At 46.6% G+C, this 15,084-nt stretch overlaps 1 protein-coding gene across 2 annotated transcripts in view; it reads left to right on the top strand.

Annotated features, from left to right (window-relative positions):
• Positions 1-15,084, top strand: part of YJEFN3 (YjeF N-terminal domain containing 3) — a 174,871-nt gene that overhangs the window by 100,014 nt on the left and 59,773 nt on the right. The gene's annotated exons all lie outside the window — the stretch shown is intronic.

Raw genomic sequence — 15,084 nt, 5'->3', positions numbered from 1 at the left:
AATCTATAGTAGTTGGCAAAACCCAAAAAATGCCAGATGGCTTTAACAGTGATGGGCATGGGCTATCAGTCTATGGAATTAGTATTATCTGGATCTATTTTAATTATTTGATGGAATGCCTCATTTTCCAGATAGACAATTTTGTTGTTCTCATGGTATACAAATGAAGTTACTCCAAAATAATCTGGACATGTTTCCTTTTAGTAAGTCTTCAAGTTATATCATGATGTTCTCTAAGTAGACAACCACAAATTAATCAAGCAAGTTTTTAAAAATGTTGATGATAAAAGTTTAGACGGTAGCTGGTGCATTGCAAAGACCAATAAATGTTACTAGATATTTTAAATGTCCAAACCATGTTCTAAATGCTGCCTTACATTCTTAATCCTCCCTAACCTTAATGGAAGCTGGGGTCTGGCCCATGTATATAAAGGTCATCCTTAACTGGAGACCCTCTCTCCCACTACAGGCTGGTAGGGCTAAGGTGGGGGGGTTGTATCTATTTGTATCTATTATTGTGTTGCCTTGTATATTTAATTGTATTAAATATTACTTTGTTGTTATTTATTTTTAAATGTTGCTAGATGGGTTCTGTGTAATTATCGGGAAGGTCATGGCTACATGTCCAGCAGATGGGTTGCATTACCATGTTCCATCAGGAGAAAAGAAGTCATGATAAGCTGGCAGACTGATACTTGGAAAAATATATTGGAATCAGGTTAAACTGGAAATTGCCCAGTCCATTGTTCCATAATGTGGCCAGCACTCATGCCAGCAAGGAGCCTGTGGGTGTTTGACAGCCAGGTAACAGCCCTTATAACAACTGAAAATACCTATTATATCACTTATCTTTTTATCGCTATTGGAGAAAGCTGAAATTCTGCAAGGCCTTTTTCTTGGTGAGCCTGCAGAAGAATGGGTCTGACGGGGGTAACTAAAATCACTGCAGTCCTTCGACTAGTAGGTGAAGAACAGTAAGTGCGCTAAACAGGCCTGGCATTTATGTACAACATATTTCTAGCGTTATTATTTCTGCACAATAAAAGTACTGTTGTATTTTTTAACTGTTGTTGCTTGAGTGATATTAGAACACCCAGGAGTACTGGGTACTATCATGTGGCATGTACGTTTGTAAAGATGGTATCCTAAATACTCTCTCATGTAATACTCTCTCATGTAATACTCTCTCATCTAAGTTTAGAGAATATATAGTAGGTTGCATATGGTTATCTGCTGAAAAGCTCTGCAGTCTATGCAAGGACCAAACGGAACCTTCTTTCTTTTCCAGGGGTTCCGGACTATAGATAGACGGTAAAAAGGCCTACAATGTCTAGATAGACACTAGATGTTAGACAGTCAATAGGTCGACTGGGACAAAAGGTCGACATCTAAGAAGGTCTACAGGTACAAATGGTTGACAGGGTCAAAGTGACGACACAAAAATGGTTGACGCATGATTTTTTTTTGTTACGGCTAGGTTTAGAGTTAGGCATTACTGGAGGGTTAGGGTTAGGCACCTACCCTGGCGGTTACGGTTAGGCACCAGGACGGAGGGTTAGGGTTAAGCACTAGAAGGGATGGTTAGGGTCAGGCACCTACCCCGATGTTTAGGTTTAGGCACCAGAGAGGGAGGGTTATGGTTAGGCACCAATCGGAGGGTTAGGGTGAAGATTAGGGCTAAAAAAAAAAAATCATGTGTCAACCATTTTTGCGTCGACCATTTTCATGTCGACCTTTTGACCCTGATGACCATTTGTACCTGTCGACCTTTTTACATTTTGTCCCAGTCGACCTATTGATTGTCTAACATCTAGTGTCTATCTTTTCACTGTCTATCTGTTAATCCACCCCTCTTTTCCAGTGGCGTATCTATACATTTTGCTCCCCACTGCCAACAAATTTCTGTCTGGGTCAGAGTTTTACTGCCAGTGGCGGTACTGCCAGGGACAATAGAGTGGTTCCAGCTCCAAAGTGGGCACCTCCTCCTTTGTCCCCCGTTCCGTGTAACAGGGGAGTCACCAAGCTGAGTGCCGCTCTGCATCAGCGGCGCTCCTCCTCCGTGTTCTACTCTGTGCTCTGGTCGCGGACGTCACGTAGCATGTGACTGCAACCTGCACCTGCCTGCTGTCTGGGAGCTGGGAGACAGTGCGGTTGGGCATGCAATGCATACAGAGGACTCCAGAGTGAGACCTGGCTTGGCGGAGGGGATGCGGTGGGCGGTGCTATTGGCAGCTGGCACATTATTTGAGGAGAGGTAGTGTGTGGAGGGAGTGGGAGCTACTGGAGCCAATGGTAGGAATGGAATGAAGCTGCTTGCTGGGCTCCTGTAAAGGGAGAAACTTGGAGATGCGCGGGCAGGCACTTGTGCTGTGACTCACTTGAGCGGCATGGATGGTGTGGAAGACCCTGGCTATAGATATCACAGCCAAGGCACCACAGACCTTGGGAAGGGACACTCAACAGGCTGCAGCTGATGCTGAACTATATAGTGTTAAGAATAACAAAGTGAGAGGAAGCTGCATTCAACAAGCGCAGGGGGGGGGGGGGGGGGTATCATGGTGGCCAGTAGAGAACACAGATGCAGTGAGAGAGAAAAAGGAAAGTTTATAAAGAGAAGACTGGTAGAAGGGACAAAGAGGCAAAAGGGGGTATAGATAGAGGTACAAAGAGGCAGAAGGGGGCCCAGACAGAGAGAGAGACAGAAGGGGTACAGGTAGAGGCACAGAGAGGTAGGAGGGGGGAACTGAGAGGCGGAATGGGCCACAGACAGTGTATAGGTTTGCCATATCAGTGAAGTATGGATAGATGAAAAGGTTCTCCATGTTTGGCCCCGTTGATTGCCCCCTCTATTAGCTTTCACTGCCAGTCCATTCCATATCACACTGACCTCTCAAAGCAATCACTCACTCAGCACACTGACCTCCATCCCAGTTCATTCATTGCCCCCATAGCACACCGAGCCCCCCACAGCACACACACTGACCCAATTACTGCCCACCTTACAGCATCATATACGGTATACGGTATGCAGTCGGGAAACCGGCTGCCTTAATACCGACAGCCGGCTTCCCGGCTGCTTTATCTCAGCATGGGATAAATGACCGGTGTCTATATCTAGACGCCTGCCATTTACCCGACGCCGGGAGACCGGCGCCCGGCATCCCGATTGAAGGGATGCTGGGCGCCGCGAACGGACAGCCGTGGGGGGGAGGGTTAGGTTTAGGGCACCCGGGGGGGACTTAGGGTTAGGCACCCCCCTGGGAGGGTTAGGGTTAGGCTAGGGGAAGGGGGGGTTAGGGTTAGGCATCCCCAGGGGGAGGTTAGGGTTAGGCACCCCCCCGGGGGACTTAGGTTTAGGCAGCAGGGAAGGGGGGGTTAGGCACTTAGAGGGGGGGATTAGGGTTAGGCACTTGGGGGAGGTTAGGTTAATTTATACTTACATTAGGGACAATCGGGATTTCCAGCTCTGCTGGGCTTCCGCTGGCGGGCTCTGCTGATCTGTCGGGCTGCCGCTGCCGGGAATCGAACTGCCGGCCATGTGGCAGCCGGGATTCCATACTGATTTCTCATATACTGCCCCCTTCACTTCCCTCTCACAGCACCACTTAGTTCCCCCTCCACTACCTGTCTCACATCACAGCACCTCTCACCTCACAGCACCCCTCTAATCACAGCACAGAGCCACTCCCAATCACAGCACAGAACCCACTCCGCACAGACCCCTCTCCCCTTTACAGCACAGACCACGCTCCCCTCACAGCACAGACCATCTCGCCTCATAGCCCAGACCCCTTTCCCATCAACGCACAGTTCCCATCTCAGCACAGACACCCACCCCCCTCTCAGCACAGACCCACCCTCCCCACAGTTCCCACCTCTGCTCAAAGGCACACCCTCTGCCCTCACAACACAGACCTTCCTGCCCTCACAGCATAGACCCCTTTAACAGAGACCCCCCTCCCCTCACAGACCCCTCTCCTTCTCACAGCACAGACCACCCTCCTCTCACAGCTCAGACCCCCTCTCCTCTCAGCATAGACCATCTCTCCTCATAGCACAGACTCCCCTCCCCACAGATCCCACTTAAATTGAAATCCCAGATCCCTCTGCCCACGAAGGCAAAAACCATTCCGTCCTCACAGCATAGACCCCTTTAGCAAAGACCCATCCTCCCCTCATAGCATAGATCCCTCAGCAGAGACCCCCCTCCTCTCTCATCTCAGATCCTCCTTCCCTCACAGTTCAGACCCCCTTCCCATCCCCTTACAGCACCTTTCTCCCCTCCCCCGCAAAACTTACCTGCCGGGGACGTTTTTATTTGCACCGCTGACCTCTGTGGCTCCTCGAGTGGCTCTTCCCCTGCCAGTCAGTCAGTGTACTTGCGATGTGATGTGATGATGTCAGATCACATTATGCAGCAGTGCCTCCTGATAGCGCTGGGAGATCCAAGTGAGTGAAAAAGTAGTAATACGTCACTCAGGGGCGCTCTACTGTACTCCTACCCTGCCTAATGATAGCGCCAGCCTGGCCTGCAACTCCGTCTCCTAATCCTCCCTCCTGTTGCTGCTTACAGACTATGTGTGCATCCTCTCCCCGGGTAGTGCGCTCAAAACAAACAGCGCAGCCAGCAGGTTCTTCTCCGGGGCCAGATTTCATAGGAGGTCCCTTGGGACCTGCCGGGCCCTAGGTGGCTGCTTAGGTTGCCTAGCGGCAAATCCGACCCTGGTCAGAAGGGAATGCAGGTAGAAGGAAATGTGTAATTGGTTGGTTTAGGTAACACAATAATTACTTGTAGTAGACAGATCACTTGACTGTTTTGTTTTCAAATAAAAAATGGTGTAGAGGTGAATGGGTCTGGAATCAGAGGGTGGGGTCGGACGTCTGCCAAATATACCGACAGACGGCAGCAATATGGTTAATAGTAGTAAAAGGATATAGGCCCGGCTATACTGATAGTGCAGCATGAAAGACAGTCACAGCTGCACTGTCTCCAATGATTCAGTATCTCTGAGCCTTGGAAAGATAGTCTCCCTGTGCATGCTGAGGGCTCCAACTGAACCGCACCTATTCCTCTGCACAGTTGGCCACATATAGGTGTGTGCTCACTTTTGCAAGTGAAAATGGGAAACGGCAGCAGATTTTCCCCTAGATACATTCGGGGATACTGTAAATTTGTGGTTGTCTCCCGAAAACGGGTGTTTTCGCCGGATGATATCCTGCAAATTTAATTTAGTAAATAGCCCAATAGAAACATAATATATTTTAGTGTGTTGGTGTAAGTGTATAGATTGATAGATAGATATGCACCACATTTATTTTCACTTTTTTTCTTGGGGAGGGGGAGTGGCATGGGGCGCCAAACTATACCTGGTCTCCGGGTGACTGGGATGAACTTATGCCACTGTCTACTGCAATTGGTGGAGAGGAGTGTGAGACGTCCTGCCAGAAATGTCAGCCAGAAATTGGTTAGGAATGGATACGCAAGAACCTTATGTGATATGAAGGTTCCCTTATACAATGATAATGGTCACATACAGTAGATATTTCACATGGCTTTGCGATGATGGGTAGTAGCTGAGTGGCAGCAACCTGGCATGGAGTGCTAATCCCCAGCACCATGCCCATCCGTGTGCTCCTGTTGGGGGGATGAAGCGCGCACACATCGCCTGCGCCCTGCTTTGCTCGCTCTCGCATCCCTCATCCCTCCTCCAGGCACTAGTCTGATCCCCTGTGGGGCTGCAGCCCTTCGTTTCTGGATCAGGGAGAGATGGAGGCAGCACTGGGAGCTGTGAGCCCCGATCCACCACACCGAGCATGTAGAAAGATCCTATGCCAGCATCCCTCGTCCAGTGCTAAGCCTGGATTAGTGTCTTCCTTAAGCTGCTATTATGTGGTTCCCAATGTCAGGTGCATGATGTGCACTTCCCACCTCAGTGTTCCAATCCTCACGGTTGCCCACGTGCTTCTGCTGCCAGCGCCTCCAAGCCACTGCAGGGGGCCGCTGCTACGCCACTGTTCTTTCCCATCAAAAATAAGAGCTCTTCAGGGGAGAGCAAGAGCCAAATTAAATATTTCTTTAAAATTCTTTTTTATGGATTGATTCAGCAGTGCACGTTGAATCATGCCAGCAGGCAGGTACGCACGCACTCACTTTCTCGCTTATTATAGAGATATGACCCTGAATATCCCCTATATGTATAGGTTCTTATTCAATCAGAGTAATATTTCTGGTTGCATGTTAGGGGATGAAAAATATGCATATGTTGCAACATGGCTGAAAGTTAGCTAACTTCTGCATTTTTATTCCTTTCACTCTGATAGACAAAGTCAAAGGTATTTATCAAAGTCATTTGATGGATCAATCTGTGCTAATTTATCTTAATTATCTTCTGTAAGGCCACATCAAAACTGGTGACACTGACAATTTCACAACTAGATCTCAGAGTTCCAAGTATTGGGTGGGCCAAGAGAGCATCGCCCTTCAGCAATGGCAGAATCATTCCCACTATTATTGGAGTCAGTGGATTACTTTCCAGGTTATAAAAGGAAGACAAGTATGCATTGTGCAATGAATTGCCGGTATTGGCTGCTTTCCCCATCAAATATTTTGAGCATCACTACAATGATCTCAAACCTGAATAGAAGGTTTAAGGGAAACTGCTGGTGAAGATAGCATCTGGATAGTAGACACGGTGCTGGTCTTTGCAACCTGAAGATTATTAAATTGAAGTCGCATGCTAGACAGCTGAGTCTAGTAGCTACAGGATAGGATAATCATTGAAGAACATGGCCATTACTCCTGCCCAATCCACGGACAGATTGTTATATCAGAAAAATTTCTGAATTCAAGGTAAGCTTGTTGCTCAAGGACTGAGGTATATATTCCAATGTGTCAAAGGAATCAGTGAGCAAGGTCACAGATGAAGCTGACAATTTAAGTGATCTATATACAATAAAGTGAGCATTCTAGTTATCTCAATATAATATACTGAGCATTTTAGTAACTGATATAAAATAGAAATAAACAGCATTTAATGACCAATATACAATACAGGGAGCACGCCTCTGATTGCTTTACTGTAGAGACCCCCAAACTTTTGGTGACTTTAATATACAGATCTCAGCTCACTGATTTTATAATGCAGAGCCCTAAACTTTGTTGGTTAAAGAATGTTGACCTCAGATGTCTGTTGGTGACCCAAATTAATTAGTTACTCCTCCAAAGCTAGCTCTTGGTATTCTGGAGACATGGTTATGTTGTGCCATGAAGCCATCATTACAAGTAGACAGCTCTTAGCATTTTGATTGACAGAAAGTTCCAGCCAGTCACCAGTGAGTGGGCGTTTCTCACTGCTTATTCACCAATGAGTGTGCTATGAGCCATCAAATCCAGTAACTGTTTGGCCGCATAGTTCAGCTAAACATAGGATACATTTTTCATCTTGTTAAACACTTGCTTTCTAGTAAAATGTAGTTTAGCAAACATTTGAATGTTATTCTTGTTCCTTGCCACAGGAGGGGAATATTGGATTTGGAAAGGTTACATTTAACAAGTTTGAACACAATCCACAATTATCAAGGTTCACTCCAGGGCAAAATGAAATCTAGGATCAGGAAATAAATACACGAGACAACAACAGCACACTAAAGATGGGTATCCACTATACAATTATCTGTCAGATATATGTCCAATCTGCCTGGTTGGAATGAAATCCTGGTAATATATGGGAGCAAATGACAATCGTCCATTTGCTCACAAACACTGGAAAATAGCCAAAAATGGTCGTTCAGACAAATTGGTTAAAACACACAAATTTAACCAATGTGAACAATTTTTTTTGTCCTTTTTTCAGTGTTAAAACCATATGATCGACTGTCATTTGCTCCCATACCTTACCAAGTTTTCATTCCAACCAACAAGATTGGACATAGGGCCTGATTCAGAGCCGGACGCTATTTGCGGACGCTCGTTCAGAAAAAGGGGCTTGCTATTTAAATTGAGCGCTCGCTCTTTGCGGTCTGTTGACGCCTCTATGTCTGAGCGAGCGAACGAAACATGCGCTCGCTATTTTGTAAAGACACCCCTTGGCCGCTTGCATCATACGTCATCTCCGCTATTTATTAGATTAATCGATACATCGAAAGGCGTATGAACTGCTCGCTATTCTTGTGGTAGCATTTTCCTACCGCAATCATGCGAGCAGTTCAGGCTAAAAGACAACCAAGTGACGTGGTCGATGATGCTGCTTTGTTAATTATGCACACCCTTAAAACGCCCGTTTTGACCGTTTGGCACGCCTGCGTTCGGATCTCCACTCCCCGTTTTCAAGCACCTTCCCCTGTTACCACCCACAAATGCCTCATTCTGTCACTCAAATTAGCAGGCATTCGCTATTTTGCGAGCACACGATTTCCGACCGCACTGACTGGTTGGCGCATGCGCATTACAACCCATACGCATGCGCAGATGTGCGAACATCGCTCGGAGCGAACGAGTGGTCGCTTACGAGCGGCTCTGAATTAGGGGTGAGCGGGTTCGGATTTCTGAAATCCGAGCCCCCCCGATCCGAGGCCAATCCGAGTCAGGCTCGACTTTTCCCGCCTGACTCGGATCTGAAATCGAGGCAAAACGTCATCATCCCGCCTTCCGGGTCTCGCGGGTTTTGGATCCTATATAAGGTACCCGCATCGGCGCCATTTTCTCACTCGGCTGTGGACAGTGAAGAGGGAGGGTGGGAGTTAGGGCAGGCTGGGCTGTGTAGTGTAGTGTAGTGCAGAGGAGTGCTGTGCTGTGCTGCGCTGTGCTGCTGTTGTCCATAGGGGCTGTGTCCACTACTTCAAAGTCCATAGGGGCTGGCTGTGTTGTGCTGTGCTGCTGCTGTTGTAAATAGGGGCTGTGTCCACTACTTCAAAGTCCATAGGGGCTGGCTGGACTGTGTTGTGCAGTCAGTTGTCCATAGGGGCTGTGTCCACTCCAAAGTCCTGTGCAGTGTCCCAGTCCTAAAGGGGTGCTATAGTGTTGTCCAGGGGGTGCTCTGTCTGTCAGGGGTGCTCCCCCCAAGTGCTAAAAAAAAATATATTTTTTCTGTGTTTGTGAACTGTGTGCGCAGTAGCCGCACGTGCATCAACAAAGTAGTGCCAAGCGTGCGCCTGTGTCATAAGTAAAGGGCCGGCTGGCTTGACCGTTAAAGGGTGCTGTAACCCCCAAAGTACACTCCAAACCAAATAAAAAAATATTTTCTGTGTTTGTGAATTGTGTGCGCAGTAGCCGCACGTGCATCAACAAAGTAGTGCCAAGCGTGCGCCTGTGTCATAAGTAAAGGGCCAGCAGGCTTGACCATTAAAGGGTGCTGTAACCCCCAAAGTACACTCCAAACCAAATAAAAAAATATTTTCTGTGTTTGTGAATTGTGTGCGCAGTAGCCGCACGTGCATCAACAAAGTAGTGCCAACCGTGCGCCTGTGTCATAAGTAAAGGGCCGGCTGGCTTGACCATTAAAGGGTGCTGTAACCCCCAAAGTACACTCCAAACCAAATAAAAAAATATTTTCTGTGTTTGTGAATTGTGTGCGCAGTAGCCGCACGTGCATCAACAAAGTAGTGCCAAGCGTGCGCCTGTGTCATAAGTAAAGGGCCGGCTGGCTTGACCGTTAAAGGGTGCTGTAACCCCCAAAGTACACTCCAAACCAAATAAAAAAATATTTTCTGTGTTTGTGAATTGTGTGCACTGTGGCTGCACGTGCATCAACAAATGAGCAGCGCCAAGCGTGCGCCTGTGTCCCATAAGTAAAGAGCCGGCTGGCTCATTTCTTAAAGGGTGGTGTAACCCACAAAGTGCACTACTCTCCAGCAAAAATAAAAAAAATATTTTCTGTGTTTGTGTGCCCCTTAGCCGCACGTATATATCAATATAACATAAATGGAGGACCAAACTTTCTCCGATAAAAATAAAATAGGGAAAGATCAAGAACCACTTCCTCCTAGTGCTGTTGCTGCTGCTGGGAGTTGTTCATCATCCCAGAGAGGAAGTAGGAACACCACTACTTTTACTAAACAATTGACCCTCCAACAGTCCCTAGCGATGAGGATGAAGTACGACAGCAGTCATCCTGAAGCAAAACGTATAACTGAGGCCTTGACTGCTATGTTGGTGTTAGACGTGCGTCTGGTATCCGTCATTAGTGCAGTGGGATTTAGACAATTGATGGAGGTAGTGTGTCCCCGGTTCTAAATCCCGTCTAGATTCCACCTGCATCCTCAAAGCAGCAGCGACAAGCATGCGTCTGTCTGTTAAAGGGTGGTGTAACCCTCAAAGTGCACTCCACAAACAATAAAAAAATTATTTTTTTTTCTCTTTGTGAAATGTGTGGGCTGTAGCCGCACCTGCATCCTTAAAGCAGCAGCGACAAGCGTGCGTCTGTCTGTTAAAGGATTATATCGGTGACAGCATCCAAGTAGGCATGTCAGACAGTCCGTACCTGTACTTGCAGGAAAAAGAAGCAATTTGGAGGTCCCTGTACAAACTGGCTCTATTTTACCTGAGTTGCCCCCCCCTCCAGTGTGTACTCCGAAAGAGTGTTTAGTGCAGCCGGGAACCTTGTCAGCGAAAGGCGTAGGAGGTTGCTTCCACAAAATGTGGAGAAGATGATGTTCATAAAATGAATTATCAACTCTTCCAGGGAGACCAGCCTCCAGAACGTACAGAGGGACCTGTGGTTGTGGATTCCAGCGGGGACGAATTAATACTCTGTGAGGATGAGGATGTACACAACACTGAAGAGGGTGAGGAATCGGTGGATGAGGACGACATCTTGCCTCCGTAGAGCCAGATTGTGCAGGGACAAATTAATTGCCAGCTTGTTTTGTGGGGGCCCAAACGAACCAATCATTTCAGCCACAGTCGTGTGGCTGACCCTGGCGCTGAAATGTTTGGTTTGTTAAAGTGTGCATGTCCTGTTTATGCAACATAAGGGTGGGAGGGCCCAAGGACAATTCCATCTTGCACCTCTTTTTTTTCTTTGAATTGTGTACAGTTTGGGGCCTAGTTTTTCAAACTGCCATCCTGTCTGCCACTGCAGTGTCACTCCAGGATGGGCCACGTGTTTGTGCCGCCCACTCGTATCTCTTAGCATATTCATCCAGCTACCTCGGTGCAACCTTTTGGATATAAAAACACTATTGTGAGGTGTGAGGTGTTCAGAATAGACTGGAAATGAGTGGAAATTAAGGTTATTGAGGTTAATAATAGCATAGGAGCAGAAAAACCCACAAATTCTGTGATTTTAGCTGTTTTTATGCTTTTTTAAAAAAAAAACACAAAACCCAGAACCCAAAACACGGAAGGGTGGTTTTGGCAAAACCAATCCAGATCCAAAACACGAAGAAAGATCCAGATCCAAAACCAAAACACAAAACACGAAAAGTGGCCGGTGCACACCCCTTCTCTGAATCAGGCCCAGAGATCTGACAGAAAATGGTATAGTGGATGGCCAGCTTAAAACCTTATATGATTTTGGATTAAAGAGTGAACAACCAGATTTCCACAGCTGGTTTATTTTCCACTGGAGTATTGTCCCTCTACTGCACTCATTGTGTACATCACTGTGTTAGTTATCTTTCTTTTTAGCTATGTCCTTGACCTATTAGGAACCTAATGCAGTGTTTTGAGGCATCATGTCAATTGCAGCAAAGGGTTCCAGAGAGATGGCCTGGAAACACTTCATGATTCCTGGCCACTCAATTGCAGATGTAGAACATCCAAATCCAAGAAAAGACCATTTATGATGCCCCTGTGTTCCCACCTGCAGAAGGGAGAGCTGTCCAGTTAACTGGTAAAATTGTGCTTCCTCTCTCTTTCATTCACTGAAAGAATTTATCAATAACAATTACAGCACAATCAGTGTTATTTCTATTGTGCAAACAATTATATATGTATATATATATATATATATATATATATATCTCAATCATCTGCTGTTGCAAAATTGTGGGTGCAGTTGGAAACATGTATGGCACAAAGAGTGAAGATGGGTATCCACTATCCGACTGTGAAAGACTGAACGATAAAGATATCGTTATCTTTCATTAAACTGCACAGTGCCCACACTGAACGATATATCGTTCAGTACAGGCACCTTCTCTTATCCCCAAACATGGTCAACCTGACTATTGTTAGGTTGACCAGCATGTTCGGGCGATGAGCGATGCCGACAACGACCAGCGTGAATGCGCATCACTGCTCTTTGCCGACATTTTACTGCCCAGTGCATGATTAATGGATGACTGAACGTTAAGGATATCATTATCGTTCAGTCGTCCATTAATATCGCGTAGTGGATAATCACCTTTAAGGTTGTTCGGGGATGAGTGAGGGTGTCTGCACTGAACGATATATCGCTTAGTGTGGGTACTGAGCAGTTTAATGAACGACTGAATGATAACGATATCGTTATCGTTCAGTCTTTCACAGTCGAGTAGTGGATACCCGCCTTTAGACTGTCTTCAAAGTCCTGTCTCCAACAACTTCCAGACCACTCCTACTGAGCTCGGCAGCAGCAAACAGTGAGCGGGCAGTGGCGGAACAGCCCGCTGTGGTTTGCGAGGGAGGGGCACCTGGACGGCGGCTAGTGGTTAGCAGCTCCAGGCCGGCTCTGGGGCAGCACGCATCAGGACGGTGGCTGCCAGTGTCCGCTTCCGCAATCAGAATGAGCTTCTGCGCTTGGGCAGAACTATAAGTAATATATATTTCAGACATACTAAGATTTCCGGTATTTTGTCCTGCCTCGGCCAAATTCCTGGGATCTCGCATATGTCTGCAAGGTACCTACCTGGGAACACATTCCCGGGTAGCCGACCCTGCAATCGACCAGGGAATTTCCCGGGATTTAAGGCCCAGGATATTACCCTGCTCATGTCTGAATGGTGAAACCCGGGATTTTACTTCCGTTCTTCACCAAGCAGCTTCTGATTGGCAGGCTTTGGCTGCCTGCTACTTCTTCGCTGCAGAGTGGAAGGAGCAGTCGTTGGGCAAATAGACTAATCCACCCACTCTCCTCCTCTCCCATCCTCGCCTGTATGTGATGCTACCATGCTTACCTACTTTTGAAAAAGCTTTTCAGTGAGATTATGAAACCAACACCTATGAGCGTGGTGGTAAAGTGGGCGTGTACTGCTACATCTGAGAGGCGTGCCATAAAATTTACTTGTGATGGCCATACACAAGTACTATGCGTTTCATCATACGATTTCCCTTGAACTCCCCGGTAGCTACCTGGCAATCCTGGCCGCACGATTTGGTGCTTTTTTTCACACACGATCTGCATATAATTACGATGGAGAATATGGGCTGAACATTTCATGATACGATATGATTTAAGAGTGGTGGGAGCGCACATCGGATCGTATCCTACCTAAATACTACATGATTTCCACACAATTCATCTTATGAGGTTCCTAAAATCGTGCAATCGGCCCAAAATAGCACTAGTGTATGGCCAGCATTACATTAAAATGTAAATGAGCTCCAAAGTAGTTAGTAAGATCTACTTGTTGATGAAAACACACTGATACTTTTCAGAAAATACATGTAGCCATAGGGATCATTGTGCCTTATACCCAATGCAGGGAAATTATACTAATGATCTAATTTTAATGTAAATATCTCTGGTGTTTTTTGTGTGTATATATACAGTATATGTATGTATATATGTGTGTAAGACACAGACACATTATCACCATCTAATCAGATTCTCAACAATTTTTTCCCCTTTTTTACCACAAAAAAAACAAACAAACCCTAAAGCTTGGCAAAAATTCAGTAGCATAAACCTACACATTTAGGGGAGTTCTATTAAGAAGTCATGTTACCCCTTATAATACTATACTGTGTAAAAAACTGAAAAACCCTGCTTATGTCTAAAAGGGTCTACCCAGGAATAATCCTGGGAAGAAGCTGTAGTGTGAAAGGGGGGTCCCGTCCAAATACCTGGGATTTTGCACAGGAGCAATCCCCGGTTCTGAGTAGGAAAATTCCGGGTCGTATGTCTGAAAAGGGTGTAAATCATCGAGGGAGGGCTGCAGCACCGCAAGCAGCTCCTCCCATGTGCCTTTGCGGAGCTCGGAGTAGTGAGTCACACCTCACGGCTCTGGGCTCTGCCTCCAGCAATCATCACACACAGCTTCGGCCTGCCAGCCTGAGCCAGGAAAAGTGGGTCTGCCGCTTGCTGCACCTCGAGTCGGGTGTCTCTGCAGGCTGAAGTAAAGTAAATCTGTGGTGTTCACTGCTGGGAGAGGGGTGCTCTGCTGTGTGATGATACAGTGTTGTGCTGGAAGAGGGGGGTGCTGTGTTGGGGAGAACCTGGGATTTGGACTTGAGCGGTGTTGTGCTGGGTGAGGGGGGGGTGCTGTGCTGGGAGAGGGGTGCTAGTGCACTGTGCTGGGAGAGGGGTGCTCTGTTGGGATAGGGTGGGTGATGACAGTGCTGTGCTGGGAGAGAGGGTACTGTGTTGGTGAGAATCAGGGTTTGGGCTTGAGCGGTGTTGTGTTGGGTGAGGGGAGATGCTGTGCTGGGAGAGGGGTGGTACCACACTGTGCTGGAAGGAAAGTTTTTAAAATGTTGACATTTTCCAGGTATTGTATTAAGGTTTTAGGAACCTGTTTATTAATGAGAGAAGACTTCGAAATCCGGTGGATACTTCAGTTTTCACAGAATTTAGGTATTCTGCCTATCTATCAATACCCGCAGGATGCAATGACTTTCTCTTGGTCACGCCAGATATGCCGTCACAGTGGTTCTAATACAATAGCTTCCCCATGCAAAGCAGAAGGACAGGGGTTGTACCTGTACTGTCAGCTGTTCCCCTATGCTATCACCATCTGGAGATGGTACAGGTTAAGTCTCCCATATCCAAAATGCTTGGGACCAGTGGTATTTTGGATATTGGGATATTCCGTATTTTGGAATATTTGCATACTATAATGAGATATCTTGGGAAAGAGACCCAAATCTAAACACAGAATGCATTTATGTTTCATATACACCTTATACACACAGCCTGCATGTAATTTAGTTTTGTGTCTCAAACA

Source organism: Taudactylus pleione, unplaced genomic scaffold, assembly GCF_031769625.1.
Source record: "Taudactylus pleione unplaced genomic scaffold, aTauple2 ptg000214l, whole genome shotgun sequence".
Classification (NCBI taxonomy): Eukaryota; Metazoa; Chordata; class Amphibia; order Anura; family Myobatrachidae; genus Taudactylus; species Taudactylus pleione.
This window is presented reverse-complemented; position numbering and strand designations above follow the sequence as displayed.